Consider the following 20074-nt stretch of genomic DNA (forward strand, 5'->3'; position numbering starts at 1 on the left):
TTATTTAACTCTCCATGTTATGATTCAGATACTAATCAATTAAATTAAATTACTGATGATTTAATTTATTGATTATTTCCTTTAGACTTTCGCTTAACTTATTTCAAGTGACGGATACAAAATTCACCGGCCGGGTTTACACATGAAAACTTATAAGCTTTCATAAAGGTGTATCATCAATCTCTAAACCGAGATATGGATTCCATCAACTAACTATTATTTCGCCAATGTACATTATTATTATCCAATTTACCAGGTATATTGATCCACGAAAGAATCTCGCCTTTTAATAAATCAAAATAATAATAATGTACATAGTTAATAATAATTATATCAAGATTAAGAGTATAAGTACATTAATGTCTAGAGAGTTTATTTTATTAAGTCAGTATAAAATACTTATCTCTACTTGGTCTGTTCAATACATACAAAATGTACTAGTATAAGAAGTTGAAATTAAACCATTCCCATAATCAAGATAAATTATATTTAATCTTGTGCTACAATCATTCCTGATGGTTTGTCCAATTCCATCATTAGATTGTGAACTCAAACTTTATACTTATATGAAGGAACACGTTAATCTAAACACATTAGATAGCGCGTAAATCGTAAAACGAGAACCTACTTGTTCTTCGTGAAGCGGAAGCGAAAACGGATGAACCGTGGCTGGAATTATTGGTCAGAGGTGGTTGTCACAGTGTGTTAGAGCAACCCCCAATTCCACAGTCTAAACCCTAACTGAAATTGAGAGAGAAGAGCGTAGAAAAATACTGCAGAGTATATCTTTAATGTACACACTAAGTATACTTATATAGGGAATATTCGGGTTAACTAATAACCCTATTGGTCTTTAGAGCACCCCTATGGGTGGACCCAATATTTCCTACATCTCCCACTCACACATAACGGGTGTGCTCATCTAATCTGAGAAACATATTCTCATCTCCTCAATCATTCACACAGGGAAGTAGACCGTGCGACCAACATATTGTGAGAGCTAAGTGCTATATATCTGTTAGGAGTATATAGCCTCTCGTCGAGTGCAAACCTGCAAGTAGATCATAATGTATGAAGTACCCTAGATCATGTAAATCACATTTGATATAGTCTCAAAATCTCATATATCATTATTTCTTGTATTCACAATCAAAACTCATAAGTCATAATTGATGCACCAGTGAATACAAATAAATGAGATTCCATCAATGATCTTCTTTTTCTCACAATTCCCTTAACATTAGTATGACTGCTTTTCTAGTTATGCTCCGCTAGACCGTATCTGTGTTCATGGTCTTTTGGAAACACACTAAGATAGCTAACATCACACTAAGTCTCAAGTATCTGATCAGAGTCTCTAAGGGTACAAAATCTTGAGCTATCATAAAAGCTCTGGGTCTCACACAACAATAAGTTGAGAATGGACTTATGTTAACCCAATTGGTCGACATTAGCATACATGGTATGAAACATGTGCTACAACGTTTTCTCCCTTTCCCAAGGAGCGTATGTCTTTATCCCATAAAGAATGTTGTACAGATGATATTTAGACACCATAAGTATCTAAATTTGAGTTCTTTGATATACAATATTATTTTTTACTCGCATCTGACTCACAAAGTAGACTAGGTGAACGTCTTTCACCCTAATGACCTTATGTCATTGTTTAAGCGATATTCAGATTTTAAGCGAATAGCTCTCAAATTATCCTTATGATAATTTTACTTAAAATCATGTCTCATCTCCTCACATCACTAAGATAAGGAGGTGGTTTCCTGTGTGAGAAGGCCAACCTCATGTCTACTTGACATACTTGTAAAAAAATAAACAAAGAATGTACATAACATTCAACAATAAAAATATGTATGTATGTAAATCAACTTTATTGATAATCAAAGAACATCAGTTTGAGAACACGGGAAATAAATAACAAAATAAAGTATCTTAGAGTCTACACAAGCCTTGAGACCTAGTGTGTCTCACAAATGCATCTCTAGACAAAAGCTTGGTCAATGGATCTGCTAGCATATCTTTTGTAGACACATACTTCACATTCACTATCTTGCGTCTAACCATGTCTCTCACATAGTTATACTTGATATCTATATGTTTGGTTTTACAATGAAACTTTGGATCCTTGGTGGAGGATATTGCAGCCTCACTGTCACAGTAGACTAATACTGGTTCAGTATTTTCAGCAATATCCAACAAGTGCTCCAAGAACTTTTTCAACCAAACAGCTTCTTGTGCTGCTGATGCAAGAGCCACGTATTCGGCTTCCATTGTAGATAGTGATACACATGATTGTTTCTTACTACTCCATGATATGGCCCCATCACTGGGTAAGAATATATATCCTGAGGTAGACTTCCTCTCGTCTATATCTCCTCCATGGTCAGCATCACTGTATCCAACTAATCGCAGATCCTTGCCGCCTTGATAACAAAGGGCATAATCAGCAGTTCCCTTCAGATATCTCATGATTCTCTTTACTGCTTGCCAATGTGCTAAACCTGGGTCGGTCTGATATCTACTAACCAAGCCAATTGCTTAACATATATTAGGTCTAGTGCACACCATAACATACATTAGACTTTCGACTGCGCTCCTATAAGGAACTCGGCTCATTCTTTCTGTCTCTTCAGGAGTCTTAGGACACATATGACTTCCTAAGGTATGGCCTTTGCTGATAAGAGTTTCAACTGGGCTACTATTTTGCATATTAAATCGTTCAAGAACTTTTCTAATGTAATTCTCTAGTGAGAGATACAATATTTTCTTTGGACGATCTCTTGAAATCTTAACTCCAAGAATATATGCAGCTTCACCCATATCTTTCATCTCAAATTGGGATGTTAACCATGACTTTATCTCGGTTATAAACTCCTTATCATTTCCAGCTATAAGTATGTCATCTACATACAATGTTAAAGTCACAAGCTTGTTTCTTGATCTCTTGGTATAAACACAATGGTCTTCATCCATCATGGTAAAACCATTGGATACAAGAACATTTTGAAAGCGTATATACCACTGCCTTGAAGATTGTTTGAGGCCATAAATAGACTTCAAAAGTCTACAAACTTTTTGTTCGTGGCCTTTTTCAATGAATCACTCAGGTTGTTCCATATAGATTTCTTCATCTAGTTCTCTATTGAGAAAGGCAGTCTTTACATCCATCTGATGTAATTCAAGATCCAGGCTTGCAACAATAGCTGGAACCGAGGTAAATCGTACAATAGACGAGAAAGTCTCTTCGTAGTCTATTCCTTTTTGCTATGTATACCCTTTCACCACCAGTCGAGCCTTAAATCTCTCAACTGTGCCATCAACCTTGAGCTTAATTTTGAGAACCCATTTGCTCCCAATTGCTTTGCGTCCTTCAGGGAGGTCAACTAGTTCCCAAACTTTGTTGACTCTCATAGACTCCAATTCATCTTCCATTGTTTTTGTCCATTTATCCTTAGAAGGGCATGAGAGAGCCTCTTTTACATTTTTAGGATCGTTTTCTTCTTGTAGGAGCATCATAAATAGTTCTCCGCCTTCAATATAAAATCGTCGACGGGGAATCTTTTTACGAGAACCACGTCTTACTTGTGATTCATTATTGTTTCCATTTGGATCAATGTTGATCCCACTCGGATCAAGATCATTCATCCTGCTCCCACTTGGAACAAGATCTGTGACCATCTCGCTCCCACTTGGAACAAGATCCATTTGTTCACTTCCACTGAAAGTAGAAGGATTACTCTCATTCGTATCTGATGATGAAGGAGGTATTTAATGAGAAACTAATTCACCATCTGCTAAAATTCTCCCACTCGAATTAAGTGATTCTTGTACTTCTTGATCCATTATCTCAAACAAGGTTAGGTCTTGACCTACCTCTCTCTTCTTAGGGAACTCTTCCTCTAAGAATATGACATCTCATGATTCAAACTCAGTTACACTCCCACTGTCTTGCTGACCTATAAACACATAACCTTTGGGGTTTCAGAGTATCTTATAAAGATACTTTTCTTTCCTCTCGGTCCCAATTTGCCATATTTGTGAGAGGAATCATATGTATAGGCAGCATAACCCCAAGGTCTTAATACACTTAGGTCGGGTTGTCTTCCAGTCCATAACTCATATGGAGTGGTAGTAACTGATTTTGTAGGCACTCGGTTAAGTACAAAGGTAGCAGTAAGCAATGCATCACCCCAGTAACTAATTGGGAGGTTAATTTGTGCCATCATTGACCTAACCATTTCTAGGAGCGTTCTGTTTCTTCTCTACGCAACACCATTTTATTGTGGAGTATTTGGGATAGTCAACTGATGAACTATTCCCTTTTCATCACATAAATTATTAAACTTAGTTGATAAATATTCACGACCACGATCAGTTCGAAAAGCTTTTATCTTCTTGTCTAATTGATTTTTCACTAAGCTCATATAGCTTTTGAAGCAACTTATTGCTTCTGTTTTATGGGAAATCAAATAGACATAACTGAAACGGGTAAAGTAATCAATAAATGTGATGAAATAACTTGCTCCATGCCTAGCCTTAACATTCATAGGCCCACAGATGTCCGAATGGACTAATTGCAAAGGATATTCAGCTCTAGTTGCCTGACCAAAAGGTTTTTTTGTAGATTTTCAAGCTAGACAATTTTCACAAGCGGACAATTCCACATGTTCAATGTTGGAAAGAAAACTTTGTTATGCTAACCTTTGCATTCTTTGTTGGCCAATATGACCAAGTCTAGCATGCCATATGTTTACATCACTATCATATTTATGTGAAAAAACAAACATAGAAAAACTAGCATTATTATTAAATGAATTATAATTCAAATCCATAATAATTAAACCTCCGGCCACAAGACCAAACCAAATAAAGTTGAACCAAAAGTCAACTTAGGAGAATTGCCATGACAAAATAAGTCAAATCCTAACTTAAGCAAAACTGAAACTGAAATAACATTCTGGCGAATTATTGATGCAAAGAGAACATAGTGTAGTATTAGGTCTTGACCACCATGCAAGACTAACTTGCATGTACCGATCCCTTCAACAGCAACTTTATTGTTGTTGCCTACATATATCCACTTTGCTCCACGTGGAACTCGCCGAAATTCAACAAAGGCACTGCGTTCCCAGGCTATATGGTCCGTTGCTCCTGAGTCTTTTTAGGAGGCTCAGAGCAATCTCTAGCATAGTGACCCTTCTTGTCACAATTATAGCATTTCACTTTAGCAACTTTCACACGTTTGGGACGTTTGTTCTTGCCTTTTTCAGTCTTTGCTCTTTTAGCAGGCTGAACTTGAGGTGGCCCTATTCTTTGAATCACTTTTGGTTTTGGAGGTTGTTTCCATGTGCAACTTAGCTATTGGCTTTGTAGCCTCAAGTCGTTCCTCCTCTAACTCAAGGTGTCTCCGAACATCTTCCAGAGTTGTGATTCGCTCATTATGGGTCAAATGCATTTTCATATGATCCCAAGAACTAGGTAAGAACGTATGACAACTTGGATTTGTTGTTCATCCGTCAACCATGACCAGCATATTTGAACTCCCCGATCATATTTGTCATTTGCCTCAGATGTGTTTTCATTGAATGTTCTGGGCGTTTCTTATATGAGTCAAATTTGATCGTTAAGGATCTTAGCCTTGCAGTGGAATAGGTACCAAACCTTTTCCTCAAAGCATTCCAAAGATCCATAGCTCTTTGGTAATCCTTAAACTCCCTTAGAATGTCATCATCTAAGGTGCTCAACAACGTAATGCGAGCAATGGAGTTCTTTTTCTTCCAACTATCATAGGCTTCACGCTCACGCCTATGCTGAGCAGTGTTGCCTTCCTCAAGCTCATTCATGACATTGTTGATGGCCTCTAGAGCCTCTTGCTCCTTTAGCACATACTAGACTTTCAAGCTCCAGGTTTCATAATTGTCACCATTGAGTTTCAACCTTTTGTTGAGCTCAGCAACAATGTTTTTTGAAGCAGTAGTCATTCTTTAACAAAGTAAAAAATAAAATGAGGTTCACATAGAAAAAATGACGCAAGGCACGATGTTCTACATACATACATATTATGACACTAAGCATCAATTGATTAAGTTAAGAAATACATATATTAATTATGGAGTCAAAAGTTCACTATGTTCCCAATCATCGTCCAAGAATTAAAATATGATGAAAATTAACCTATTCAATTATCTAGCTAAGTGTCTTAATAATGTTTAAGAAAACATAATTATCTATCATGATTTTACAATTCCACGTGGATTATAAGTTAACAAATAACTTATATTAGCATGTAAATAAAATTAATGTCAAACTAATTAACATTCATTACATGCTATACAAATTCACATAAAATTTACTTTAATGTTAAACTAATTATTATACATGTTAAACAAATTAACAAGTATTGTTAATATTAAACTAATTAATATTGATTTCATGCTAAATAAATTAACATAAAGCATGTGTTAAACTAATTAACCAAATGTTAAAATAATTAATATTTCAAGCATGTTAAACGAATTAACAAATTAACATTTTTAGCATGTTAAACAAATTAACAAATAAATATAATGTTAAACAAATTAACATTTTAAAGTATGTTAAACAAATTAACAAATAAATATAATGTTAAACTAATTAACATTTCAAGCAATATTAAATAAATTAACATATAAATTTAATGTTAAACAAATTAACATTCCAAGCAATTGGGATAAACAATTATAGTTTCCATAAAAAAAATATAAATACTACATTATATTCTGAAATTTGGTCCATATGACCAATTTATATAATCTGGATTTTTAAAAAAAAGTTTTGTATTTACAATTAGGCCATGAGCCCAAATTAAATGAAAACACATTTAAAAGTGGGCCTTTAGCCCATTTGCTTAATTCTGCAATAGCAAACATGCAGACTATTTTCGAGTGGGCCTTTAGTCCATATCTTTGATCTATCACCCTCTGTCAATTTAATTGAAAGAAGCCCATTTTGAGATGGGTTTTTAACCCAATAATGTTGCTGTCAACTTCGGAGACAAGGAATTAAGCCTTATCTTCTTTATTATGAAAGACTTAGAAAAGAAAACCTTATCTCCTTTTAGCCTCAACAGCCGCAAAGATCTGGAGCACCAAACTCCATTAATTTTCATCTCCCCTTTTATTTATTTATTAATAATATTTTGAATTTCACAACTTGGAGAGAAACCCTAGTCTCTCTCTTTCCTCTTTTCTTTAACGCTGCAGCCATAGGAGCACCAAGCTCCATCCCTCCCTTCTTATATATATATTTTTAATAATAAACAAATATTTGTTTCAGAAAAGGGAGAAAGGAGAAGCCATGGCTCTCTAACATTCTTCCTCTCCATTGGCTTAAAAAAATAAGGGAGTTTATTGGTTGTTTCTTAAACGACCTCTACCAGCTGTGGCGGTGGATCTCAGGTGGCGATCAACGACGATAAATTGGAAAACTAAAACAATTTCCACTTTTTTTGATCAGTTCGTAAAAACTGATAAAAAAATCCAGATTTCAAAAAAAAAAATGATTCAATATGTTTCAAACATCGTCTAAATGTAATTTACCATTCTAGTAAGACACAGATGAAACTGATTCACACAGAAAATCAACTGATGATTTCTTACATTTCCCCGGTCAACAAAATTTCTTACCCAAATTTTATTTTCGCGGACCGATAAAAATAGAGTCAACTTTCCTTTGACTAGGGATTTAAAAGGTGACTTGGAACACCGAAAACCAATTCCAAGTGGCGACTTTGAACAATAAAATAATCCCTATTTAAAAATTGTCACTTTAATTATTTATCAGATCTGAAAATTTATTTCGACCGATAAAACAGATATGTCAAACAGATTAACAGTCTCAATTGCACAGTAAAAGAGATACATGTTTACGACATTCTAGATTTACATATAAATCCAAAACTATTCTATATATGTATTCGGACCAGAAAACCAGCTTATGGCTCTGATACCAATAAGGAACACGTTAATCTAAATATATTAAATAACGCGTAAATCGTAAAACGAGAACTTACTTGTTCTTCGTGAAGCAGAAGCGAAAACGGATGAACCGTGGCTGGAATTATTGGTCGGTGGTGGTTGTCACGGTGTGTTGGAGCAACCCCCAATTTCACAGTCTAAACCCTAACCGAAATTGAGAGAAGAGCGTAGAAAAATACTGGAGAGTATATCTTTAATGTACACACTAAGTATACTTATATAGGAAATATTAGGGTTAACTAATAACCCTATTGGGCCTTAGAGCACCCCTTATGAGTGGACCCAATATTTCCTACATTATAAGAACCGATGATTTAATCTTCCGTATATAAGCTAAACTCTATGCACTAAATCATCTACTATATAAGCAAATGACACATACTAATATATGATTTATTTAAAATTTTATTAAAATTAAATAAACAATTCTTTCATAATAAATATCACTATATTTAAACCAAATCCATGGTTAATAATATATATCGCAATACGTTACATCTACCATTTGTCCGTATGTCACCTTCCATCTTCCTACCCTATAATAAGAAAGTAAAATTTAGAAAATCTTCTTCTCACTCAAATGGCTCTCTTTCCACGGAAACTACCATTGAAAACTACACCAATTATTTTTTATCTTAATTAGAATGTCTATTTATTCTTTGTGTGCATATGCATATACCTACACTAACCGTTGGCTGGCCAATTCAATCCTTACCCTCATTAAGAACTCTTCTTCCCTTTCGTTCCAAATCAACCAATATAGCCACTATTATAACCTAGCTAGTCCAAGGATCTCATACAAAATAGTGCATAGAGTGACCATTTACTAGCTAGAGAAGTACTTTCCAATTTTTTAAATTTCATCTCATGGATTGCATAGTCTTGCCCGTAGCAATCTTGACAAGGCGGTGCTCGGGCCGATTATTAGGGTATAGGCCACTCGTGAACGACGGTTATGGCGATTCAGATGATCTGATAACTGTGGTAGCGGGAAAGGAGAAGAGAAATTTTTTGGTGGAGCCATTTGTGTTGGAAGAAAGTCCATTTAGGAATTTAATTGAAATGGTGAGGAAAGAAGATAAAGGAAGAATAAAAAAATATTAGAGCCAAGAAAGTGATTTAGGTGGATGTGGATGCTATCTTGTTTGAACACATGTTGTGGTTGATGCAAAATGATTGCTCTTCTTTGTTTCAGCTTAATCTCAAGGAGATCATTGAATTCTATGCCCAAGATATATACTTAGAGATCAGATAATTGGTTACTATTAATCAATATGAAGATAACAAAGAGGTATTATGAATGTTTTTCCTTTTCCTTCTACTCTTTGTGGTAGGAGTCTTTTGGTCTTAACACAGTTTTACATTATCGGTGTATACAAAAAAAGTCTCAAAGAAAAAGGACAATATGAAATATGCAGAAACACTGGATAAAATTCCAAAAAGATTAATGTATACCAATATAATTGAATTACTAATGGAGTTTCTACTTCTTCTTGGGTATGACTTTCTTCGCTCTGGCTGTATATATGCATGCTTGTGTTTTAAAAGCAGTACTTTATGTTAAACAAGTGAATAAACTCTTTCCTACAAGTAAATAGGAATTCAGCAATTTGAGAACCTAGCTACTTAGTACCAGACAAGAACGAGAACCTAAAACAGTTGGATGGGTAATTAAATTATGGATTTAAATTGTATTCACCGACAAAGTCAAAGATACTTGTATGGGTCCAAATTTGACCGACCACGACCGACGACGAGTACGACGATTGACGGAGTCTCCTTGAATTGACGGCCTGAGGGAGACAACCCTAAGACAAACCAGAGACAGGACAACCCTTGTAATAGTGTATGGCCATCGGGGGACATTGGGAATATTCCTTTGAATATTCTTTGTATTTTGTCTTTTATAGTTTAGAAGATTTTCTCTCCTAGTATAAAAAGAGGACAATAACCTTGTAACGGGAGGGGGGGGGGGGACATTACTATTTATGAATGAAGAGAAACCTCGTGATCTATCTTCTCTTTATCTATCGATCTTTCTAGAGATTATTATCCCCAGCTAAGATTTACCCCTTCATCTTTGATTGATTTGTTCAAAAAGGTTTTAATATCTTTTGAGTCAAACAATTTGGCGCCGTCTATGGGGATTCCTATAGCTGAAATTGTAGTTTTCATCTAGATTCTTGAAAGAAATAATCACCTTTCTTCAGCTCCATAAAAGCCAACGATGGCGGGAAAGGGAGAAGCGAGGCTAAAGGCAATAGAGAGTGTCACAAACAACCTCCTGAATTACCTCAACGAAGCCGGAGGAGAAGACAGTGAGAATGCAACACCAAGTGTTACACCTGAAGGAGAGATCTCACCTCCTCCGCACTGGGATCTAACGACCTTGCGCGAGAGGGAAACCTCAACTTCCGCAGCAGGAGAAGCGCCACTGGCTGTCAAAAGGCTACTAGAAGAATGGTTAACGAGTACCTTGAGCAACATGCTCGAGAAACCCATTCAGGGAGGTGTCGAAGACGCGCTACCCACATAAACCATAGCTGCTGCCGATGAGCCAAATGCTATATGAACCGGTAACACCCATACTGTTACTGATACAGGCAACGACGCACTCACGACCATCTTAAAGAAAATGGAAGAGATGGAAAATGAGAACAAAACACTCCGTGACCAGATGAAGGAACATTAGGAGAGGGTTGATAAAATACCAGGCGCTCCGAAGTTGTTACCAAAACGCGATGTGGGCCGATTCGTCGAACAACCAAACAGCGAAGGGGAAGCTCCCCATTCTATTCCAAAGACCTTCAAAATGCCACCATATTTAAAAATATACGATGGGACCACGGACCCGGAGGATCACTTAATCCATTACATTAACGCAATAAAAGGTAATGATCTATCAAAATAACAGGTACCGTCTGTGCTGCTGAAAAAGTTCGGCGAAACTCTGACGGGGGGAGCATTGACATGGTATTCCCAACTACCAGCACAATTGATATCGATGTTCGAAGAGATGGCATATAAGTTCGTCACCGCTTACACGGGAGCGAAAAAGGCCGAGGCTAGGGTCAATGATATCTTCGCCGTCAGGCAAATGACGGGCGAGGGACTTCGGGATTTCCTAGCCCGATTCAATAGAGTAAGGATGAGCCTACTGAACGTGTCAGAAGGGATGGCAGTAGCAGCCTTTCAAATTGGGTTAAATAGAAGCGGATCAAAAGCGACCAAAAAACTACTCAGTAGACTCATGAAGTACCCCTTACCATGTAGGAAGAGATCCACAACGCCTATTGCGCCAAAGTGAGGGTAGACGAGGATGACCTGAACGACCCGCTTCAATGATTAACATCAGTCCAGACCGAGACAAGGAGAAATCGATGTAACGATGGGCGAAGGGATCAACTGCCACGTTTCAATCGAGAAAGGCATCAACCCTATATCCGAACACCCAATCTGCCTCCTCCACGACACGCAGATGTCGCGCCCTAACACATTGCACCCTTCCGAAATGAAAGAGGTATGCCTCTATTGCTATTTGCTCATAATTTTTGTGTTTCCCCTTCAGAGATAGTGTACGCACTGGAAAAGCTTGGCATGAAGATGCAGTGGCCGCAAAAGATGAAATCGGATCTGAGCACCAGGAGGTCAAACATCCTATGTGAATTCCACCATGAGAGAGGACACAAAACCGAAGACTGCATAGGTCTGCGACAAGAAGTAGTGAGGATGTTAAACCAGGGATACGTGAAAGAACTACTGAGCGAGAAAGGACATGCCAACTTCGCTCGTGGGCGCGACCAACCTCAAGGACCTCCAAAGCCACCATCACCAGCTCGTACCATACAAATTATAATTGGCGACGACACCGATACGGTAATCAACCATGTGAAATTCACCACCACACATAAACTCTAGCGGATAGTTGCCCACAAACGGTATGACGACCTCGAAGATAGTATCATCTTTGATAATCAAATTTCCCACCCTATGGGGATATTCAGCATCCGAGGTGAGCTACGCACCACCCAAGAATGCTATCGGATCGCCCAAGATTGGACACATACCAAACACCTAAAAGGGGAAAGTGCGGAGGCATAACAATCAGCCATGTCGGGAACCAGACCCGACGTACAAGTAGAAGCCATCAAAGACCCGGACATTATAGAAGCTTGCAAGGCAACTATAGAGGATCTCTATCCCGTCCACTTGGACAATATCGACAACACAAAAAAGGCTTATGTTGGACACAACCTCTCGGAACCAGGTAAATATACCCATAATGGGTTGCCAATATGGTCATGGTAAAAAAGAAGAATGGGAAATGGCAGATGTGTGTCAACTTCACCGATATGAACAAAGCATGCCCGAAGGACTCCTTTCCGTTGCCCCACATCGACCAGCTCATCGATGCAACAGCGGGGCACGAACTGTTGAGCTTCTTGGATGCATACTCCGGTTATAATCAAATTCTAATGGCCGAAGAAGATCAAGAAAAGACAACCTTTATCACTCATCGAGGGACATATTGCTATAAGGTAATGCCGTTCGGTCTCAAGAACGTAGGGGCCACATATCAAAGACTAGATGTTCAAAGAACAGCTCGGCAAGACCATGGAGGTTTACATCGACGACATGTTAGTAAAGTCGACAAAGAAAGAGGACCATATTGGTCGTCTGAAGGAGGCCTTCGAGATATTAAGGAAATATGGAATGAAGCTGAATCCCGAAAAATGTGCCTTCGGCGTAACTTCGGGAAGGTTTCTTGGTTTGCTAGTGTCACAAAGAGGTATCGAGGTAAATCTGGATCAGATCAGGGCTATCGACGCAATACCGGAGATACTGACCAGCAAAAAGCAGGTGTAGAAATTGATAGGACGAGTAGCCGCATGTCGAGGTTCATTTCATGGTCCTCGAATAGATGTCACAAATTCTTCAACGTGCTAAGGAAAGACCACGGTTTGCAATGGAATGAAGAATGTGTCGACACCCTAAGAAAACTGAAAGCGTATCTATCTTCGCCACCACTACTCGTGAAAGCGGACCATGGAGAATGTCTACTTGTGTATCTAGCAGTTTCCAAAGTTGCGGTAAGCACAGTCTTGGTACGTGAAAAAGAAGGTACGCAATATCCAATTTACTATATTAGCAAGACCTTAATCGATGCCGAAACAAGGTATCCTCACCTTGAAAAACTAGCTTGGCATTATTTGTAGCTTCACGAAAGCTTAGACCGTATTTTTGATGTCACCCCATAAAGGTGGTTACAACCTTCCCCCTCAGAGGTATCCTACACAAACCCGAACTATTAGGTAGACTGGCCAAATGGGCCATAGAATTAAGCGAGCACAACATAACATACCAACCCCGAACTGCCATTAAGTCGCAGGTGCTCGCCGATTTTGTCGCTGATTTTAGCGCAGAAATATTGCGTGAAGTAGAACAGGAAGCGCTCTGCACTTCCACACATACCGACCTCTGGATCCTCTACACCGATGGCGCCTCTAATGCATCGGGATCAGGACTGGGACTCGTCCTCGAAGTCTCTACAGGCGAAGTAATTCGCCAGTCCATGCGATGCCCCAAGATGACTAACAACTAGGCCGAGTACGAAGCCGTAATTGCAGGTTTGAAGTTAGCCCTCAAATATGGCACCCGACGGCTCGTCCTCCATTGCGACTCCTAACTCATGGTGAACTAGGTCACTAGGACTTTCCAAATCAAAGAACAGAGACTACAGAAGTACCGGTCAGAAATTCACAAACTACTACCGGAATTCGATGAATGCCACCTCGACCAGGTACCCAGGGCGTAGAATATCGAAGCAAATGGCCTCGCCAAACTAGCTGCGGCCACCAAAAATATCAACAGGGAAAACATGGTCACCCTCCTCCATTCCGCAATAGACCACGTCGAGGTACATTCTGTAAACTTAACTTGGGATTGGCGTAACCGCCTCGTAGCATATTTGCAGGATGGAACGCTCTTGCAAGATAAAAAAGAAGCCAAAAAACTCTAGGTACAGGCATCCCGATACAACCTCGTAAACGGTGATCTCTACAAAAGAACATTCGGCGGCCCCCTAGCCAAATGCCTTGGGCCAAATCAAACAAGACGAGTACTAGAAGAAGTGCATGAAGGGCACTACGGCGCCCACACGGGAAACCACGCCCTCCTTCGCTGCCTCATCCGCGCCAGATACTACTGGTACACCATGAAAAAAGAAGCCGCAGACTATGTCAGGAGATGTGAACAATGTCAGAAGTACGCCCCTATGATACATCAAGCAGGGGAACTCCTTCATTCCGTCACTTCACCATGGCGACCACGACCGACGACGAGTACGACGATTGACGGAGCCTCTTTATTTGACGCCCTGAGGGAGACGACCCTAAGACAAACTATAGATGGGACGACCCTTGTAATAGTGTATGGCCATCGGGGGACATTGGGAATATTCCTTCGAATATTCTTTGTATTTTGTCTTTTACAGTTCAGAAGATTTTCTCTCCTAGTATAAAAAGAGGACAATAACCTTGTAACGGGGGGGGGGGGGAAAGCATTACTATTTATGAATGAAGGGAAACCTCGTGATCTATCTTCTCTTTATCTATTGATCTTTTTAGAGATTATTATTCTCAGTTAAGATTTACCCTTTCATCTTTGATTGATTTGTTCAAAAAGTTTTTAATATCGTTTGAGTCAAACAATACTTATATATAATATTTTTATTTATTGTGACAAGCCATTTACCATGTAATGTAGGTTATCAATCTATGCTTATCGCAAAAAAAATAATATTATATTTAATTGGCCTTTAAATAATATGATAGTCGATATATTTTAGTTAAACTCATTCTACTTTTATTGGTCAAGTGAGGTCTCATTTTCTTCCGTTCTTAAGATACAGGTTGAAAAGGTCAATGCAAGCTTATAACTATTCTGTTGACCAATTCTATATTCACTTATTAAGCCGTCTCCATCAATTACGTAGTGGAAAGGCTGCAAGCACGTTAAGCTTTAATAATAGGCCGTCTCCTCGACAACTGTCAAGGAGACTGCCTTCCTTCTTGCCGACTCCAGTGCTGTATGTTAGTCAATTAGTTGTTCTTGTTACTGTTGTATTAGGCACTTTAAAAGCATCCGGAAATATTTTATAATTCTTGACTTACTTTACTCATTGTCTTTTCAAGATTTTGATTTCAATATTCAGATTTGCATATGGTGTCAGATTCAACGTAAGTTAGTTATGATTCTCATGCTCCTAAATCCACATTAATTAGTATACCTACGACTACCAGGATGAAGTTATTATTGGTTCGAAGTAGACAACACGAGAAGTTTAATAAATTAATTTGATAACTAATGGGGTAACTTAGTGTTTACCCTCAAAATTGGATAGTAATTGAATTTATACGCGGTTTAAAGGATACGTGATGTAACTTGATACAAATTAAAAAAACAGATTAATATTGAATTTGATGATAAGAAAATAAATGCAAACCACACAAATTGAACAGCCTTAGCCTTTGAGTTTGATCACCCTCGAGCTAAGAAATGCCTCAACTAACGTTAGAACAGAACAACAAGATGACAAGAACTAGAAGTGATCAGTATATTGCTTTCTTTGTGCGTGTTACAGTGTGTTTTACAAATGATCAAACCTCCCTATATATAGTAGGGGAGTCCTACTCTTGATACAATTCTATAAAAGGTAACAATTTCACGATTTGCTAATTAATCGGCCTCCCCTTGATACGGGTCAAGAATTCCGAAATCTCCAACCAATATCGGATATTTCGGCATTTATTATTTGGCTTGACAAAGTTCCCTTGATCTTATTCGGTCATGGAGTAACGAGCTCAACGATTTAACTTCACGCCTTGGTTCGATATAACCCGAGTTCGAGCTCTGACCTATCACATTTCAGCCTTGGCTGGTCATACAATGGATGAACCTGGTTTCGACCGTATACAAATAGTCCCCTCATTTTTTGGAGGGAAAATGACGAGAAACGATATGAACTTCCGAACCCCGCTTCGATAGATCATGATGTAAGCGACAAAAGATTACTGAAACATCCCATCGGTCTAGTCTCCAATGCATTAAATGCGTGTCAGTTGTTAGTCGGCCACTACGAGTTTTGAACCGTCATTAGCAAACTATAAATATCCCAACTTTCATTTATTCAAACATTATGTTCAAAGCTTCCTCTACTCTAGTTCTTCAAGAATCTCTTCACTCTCCAACTTTTGTACCCAGACTTCCTTAACCTTTTGCAAACCACTAAGTGTAACTTCTTAACTTTCTCTTCTTCATCTCTACTCTAAAATGGCAAAAACTTCTAAGACTGTTCCACAAAAGGAGACCGCCTCTTCAGCACGACCTGCCGGCAGTGGGACTGCGGCGGAACTATACCCTGAAGAGTTCCTTCTTGTAGGGTGCTCGAACGGTGCTGATTTCAAGGTAAAAAAAGAACTTCCTCGATACCGGGTCGATGCGAGCCTATCTCGAGATATATATGTTCGATCACCGATGATCCCCTCTCCAAATCCAAAGAGGATTGCAACTTGACTGATAAGCACGTGGTGGTGCCTTCGCTTGAGGAAAAAATTACTACCCACGTGGAGGTTTTTTTTAAGTGTTTACACTTACCCTTTCATGTTGGGTCCCTTAGACCCGATCATTATCACCTTCTGCAAGAGGTACGAGGTGACCCTCAATCAAATTCACCCTTCCTTCTGCAAGATAGAGATTCTTCTTTTTTTTTTTTTATAAACAAACTCGAGGGGTGTCCCTTCACCCTCGATCATCTTATGTGCTTGTACAGTTCCCGACTCTATCGAGGGGGATTAATCAAACTTGCTTGCCGGGCTAGTAGGGCCCCGTTCTCGAGTATATATGAGGATCGGGACCGAGGATGGATGGGCCGATTCGTTCGAGTGAAGACCTCGGACTTGATCCCTGCCGAGGACATGCCATTTCCCGAGAAATGGAACATGAAACGTAAGTATAAATTCACTTTAAAGATTTTATTTATTGTTTCTCCCCTACCCTCTCTTCTTATCGGTGTTTTTGTGGTGCAATTGTGGTTTGGATGCCGGATGCAGTTCCTCGACTCAAGAAGTGGTCGAGGACCTTGTGTCATAGAGACCATATTTAGAGCGCGCATAGCACGAATTGTCAAAGGGTTGGTGGGAGGCTCATAATCATGGTAAGTTTTCTTTTCTGATTTAATAATGTTTGATTTTCTCCTTGCACTGTCGAATTCTTATTGTTTCTTTTTTCTTTTGTAGGTATCCCCAAAGCTGTTGCTATGAGGCCTCCATCCGGTGATGAGGATGTGCCTCTCGAATCCCCTGCTCCAAGGCAGGGTGATGAGAAGAAAAGGAAAAGGGCCCCGAGTTCTTCGAACTTGTAAAAGAAAAAACCAAAGAGGAGGACAATGCGTAAACCCAAGGGATGCACCAATGCTCTACCCTCGGACTCAGTCCACCGGCTAGGGGATGAGTCCAAAGAAGAAGAAGATAAATCCAAGCTGGTGGGTATCTTGATATGAGAGGCCTCCGAACCAGTGGGTGTTGAAACTGAATCGTCTCGACTTGAGGACGTCGATGGGAGAACTTTAGCTGAAGTTCCCAAACCATAAGGGGGGTGAGGCCACACCGCCTCGAGCTAGAGGGGTCGAGAGGGAAACCAGGGCTGATACTTCTCGAGCAGAGGAAAATGCCCTTAATGATGTGCTTGGGGCGATTGACCTTACTAGGTCTCCGCTGTTCTCCAATACCATGATCAACAAGGCCGGTATACTAAACGAGCATCCACACGAGGGGCCTCAGGGGGTGGCAAATATCAATAATTTCTTCGAAGGTTTAGAATCTACCACCTCGGAGGATGTCACCGGGTTTGATGACTTACCGGTGCCAAAGAAAAGCACCATATTCTAATGCTAGTGGATCTCTTCACGTTTGAAGTTAGTGAATCGGTTCCCGGCTTCGAGTGTTGATCCTGACCGAAAGCGGTCAATAAATATCTCTACCCCGGAGGATGCCCGGGTTCTTTCCACCCCCGTGGGGGTTGCTAGCTATCTTCAGTGCTTGGTGACTGAAGGGGACCAAGCCAAGATGGACGCGGTGGGAGTGCCCTGCCTGTCCAATGAAGCTCAACATGCATTGAATTAGGTAACTTCGAGTGCCTCTTTACCATGCACTTTAGATTTTAAGTTGTAAATGATCGTAACACTCTTCTTTTATGCTTATAGGCCTCGGTACTTCATAATGAAACTTTCCTCCGATAGTGATGAAAACTTTCCTCGGGAGGAGTTAACCCAACAAGAGGTCGAGGTTCGGGAGAATACTGAGAAGAGGGATACCTACAAGCTTCTTAGTGAGACACTTCAGGTTGAGCAAGTAAATTGAGTACTTCAAGATAGTGATGAAAATTCAGACACAGTAGCTAACGACCCGAACCTGCAGGTCAAAAGAGGCTTGAACAGATCAGGCAGCTCTAGGCGCAGGTGGATATGATAAAAGTTGAGGCCGAGGATTGGAAGAAAATTATGGACCTTTTAGACTCAGAAAAGGAGGCTCTCCAAGCACAACTGACATCGACTGAGTCCCAGCTTCGAGCCACAGAGGAAAAGACATTGACCCAAGCTAAAACAATCGAAGAGATCCGGTCTCAGCTGAGCTCGGCAGTCTCGAGCCAAGAAAACCTAGCCAAGGAACTTGTGGCGGGCAGGTTAGAGATTGCTAAGGTCAAGGCCGAAGCTGATGAGAAGGTGGCCCATCATAAGGTCGACGCTGCGGCAGCTCAAGATCAAGCGAAATATTTGGTGGTGCACATGAAGTGGAAATCGCGAAGGGAGGCCCTCGAAGAAGTTCAAGCATAGGGCTTCGACCTGCTGGCTGAGATCGAAAATGCAAAGATATCTGAGGCCAAAGCTAGGAAGCTGGCTTATCCCGAGGAGGAGAATTACGAGGGGTATGAAGACTTAGATGAGCTCGATTGTGATGGAGACCCTGAGGGTGAAGATGCTGCCCCTGATGAGGACCAGGCCCTTTAGACCTTTAGGTGTTTTTTTTTTGCAATTTTGTTGAGGTCGTTCGGCCCTTTTAAAAATTTTATCGGGCTGTTTGGCCCTTGTAAAAAGAATTTCGTCATGAATATATAAGGCTTTCTTTCCCTTTTTCGGCTTTCGAGTTTTTCTCTTTGCTTTCTCATTTATATTCACAAAGGCCGGAATGCCTTAGCATACAATAACTTAGGTTATGTTCAAAAGTTCAAATAAACCTCGCCTTTACATTACTCTGTTTTAAGGCATCTTGAGGGTTCGGTGTTACCGTAAACTTTCTCCCAAAGTAAGTAATTTAGATTATAGTTTGCCGAGGGCAGACTTTAGAATTGGTTATGAAAAATTTTCTTTTTTGAAGGCCTATCTTTTGTTACGGGTCTCAGACGTCTCCGAGCCGTGTTAATATGGCTGTAGCATTTTATTTCGGGATTTGCCCGGTGGACTTGTTTTCCCGAGTTATCTAGGCTTGCTCAAGATAACAGTCTAAAAGTGGAGATGGCCGTGACCTTTAAAATTCGAGGGTTGCCTGATAGGTCTTATGCCCCCGAGATCTAGTGGCTCGGGCCGCCTGAGTTTATTTTTGGACGATAGTCCACGAGTGAGGGAGTGATTATTCGAACTCTGTTTATAAATGGCCCTTGAGCTCGTTAACTTTCGGAGATCAGAAGTACGAAATTCTTTAAGGGATGTAAAGAAGAAATTTTTAAAGCATAAGATGATTGCAAGGAAGAGACTTCTCTTTACTCTTGTGTAAGATAATAACATATGTAAACATGCTTTGTGTTAGGGTTCGATCAACCTATGTGGGCATGGTTTGTTTGACCATTTGGCCCTTACAATACATCCTACCGATAGGTACCCTTCAGCTATGAAGTTTCTTTCCTTGCTAACGTCAGCATCCGAAGGTATTGATTATAGAGGAAGCTAGGATACTGTTAATGCCAGCTTTGACACCGATTCATGATCGATCCTT

Source organism: Nicotiana tabacum, chromosome 1 (genome assembly GCF_000715075.1).
Source record: "Nicotiana tabacum cultivar K326 chromosome 1, ASM71507v2, whole genome shotgun sequence".
NCBI classification, from domain to species: Eukaryota; Viridiplantae; Streptophyta; class Magnoliopsida; order Solanales; family Solanaceae; genus Nicotiana; species Nicotiana tabacum.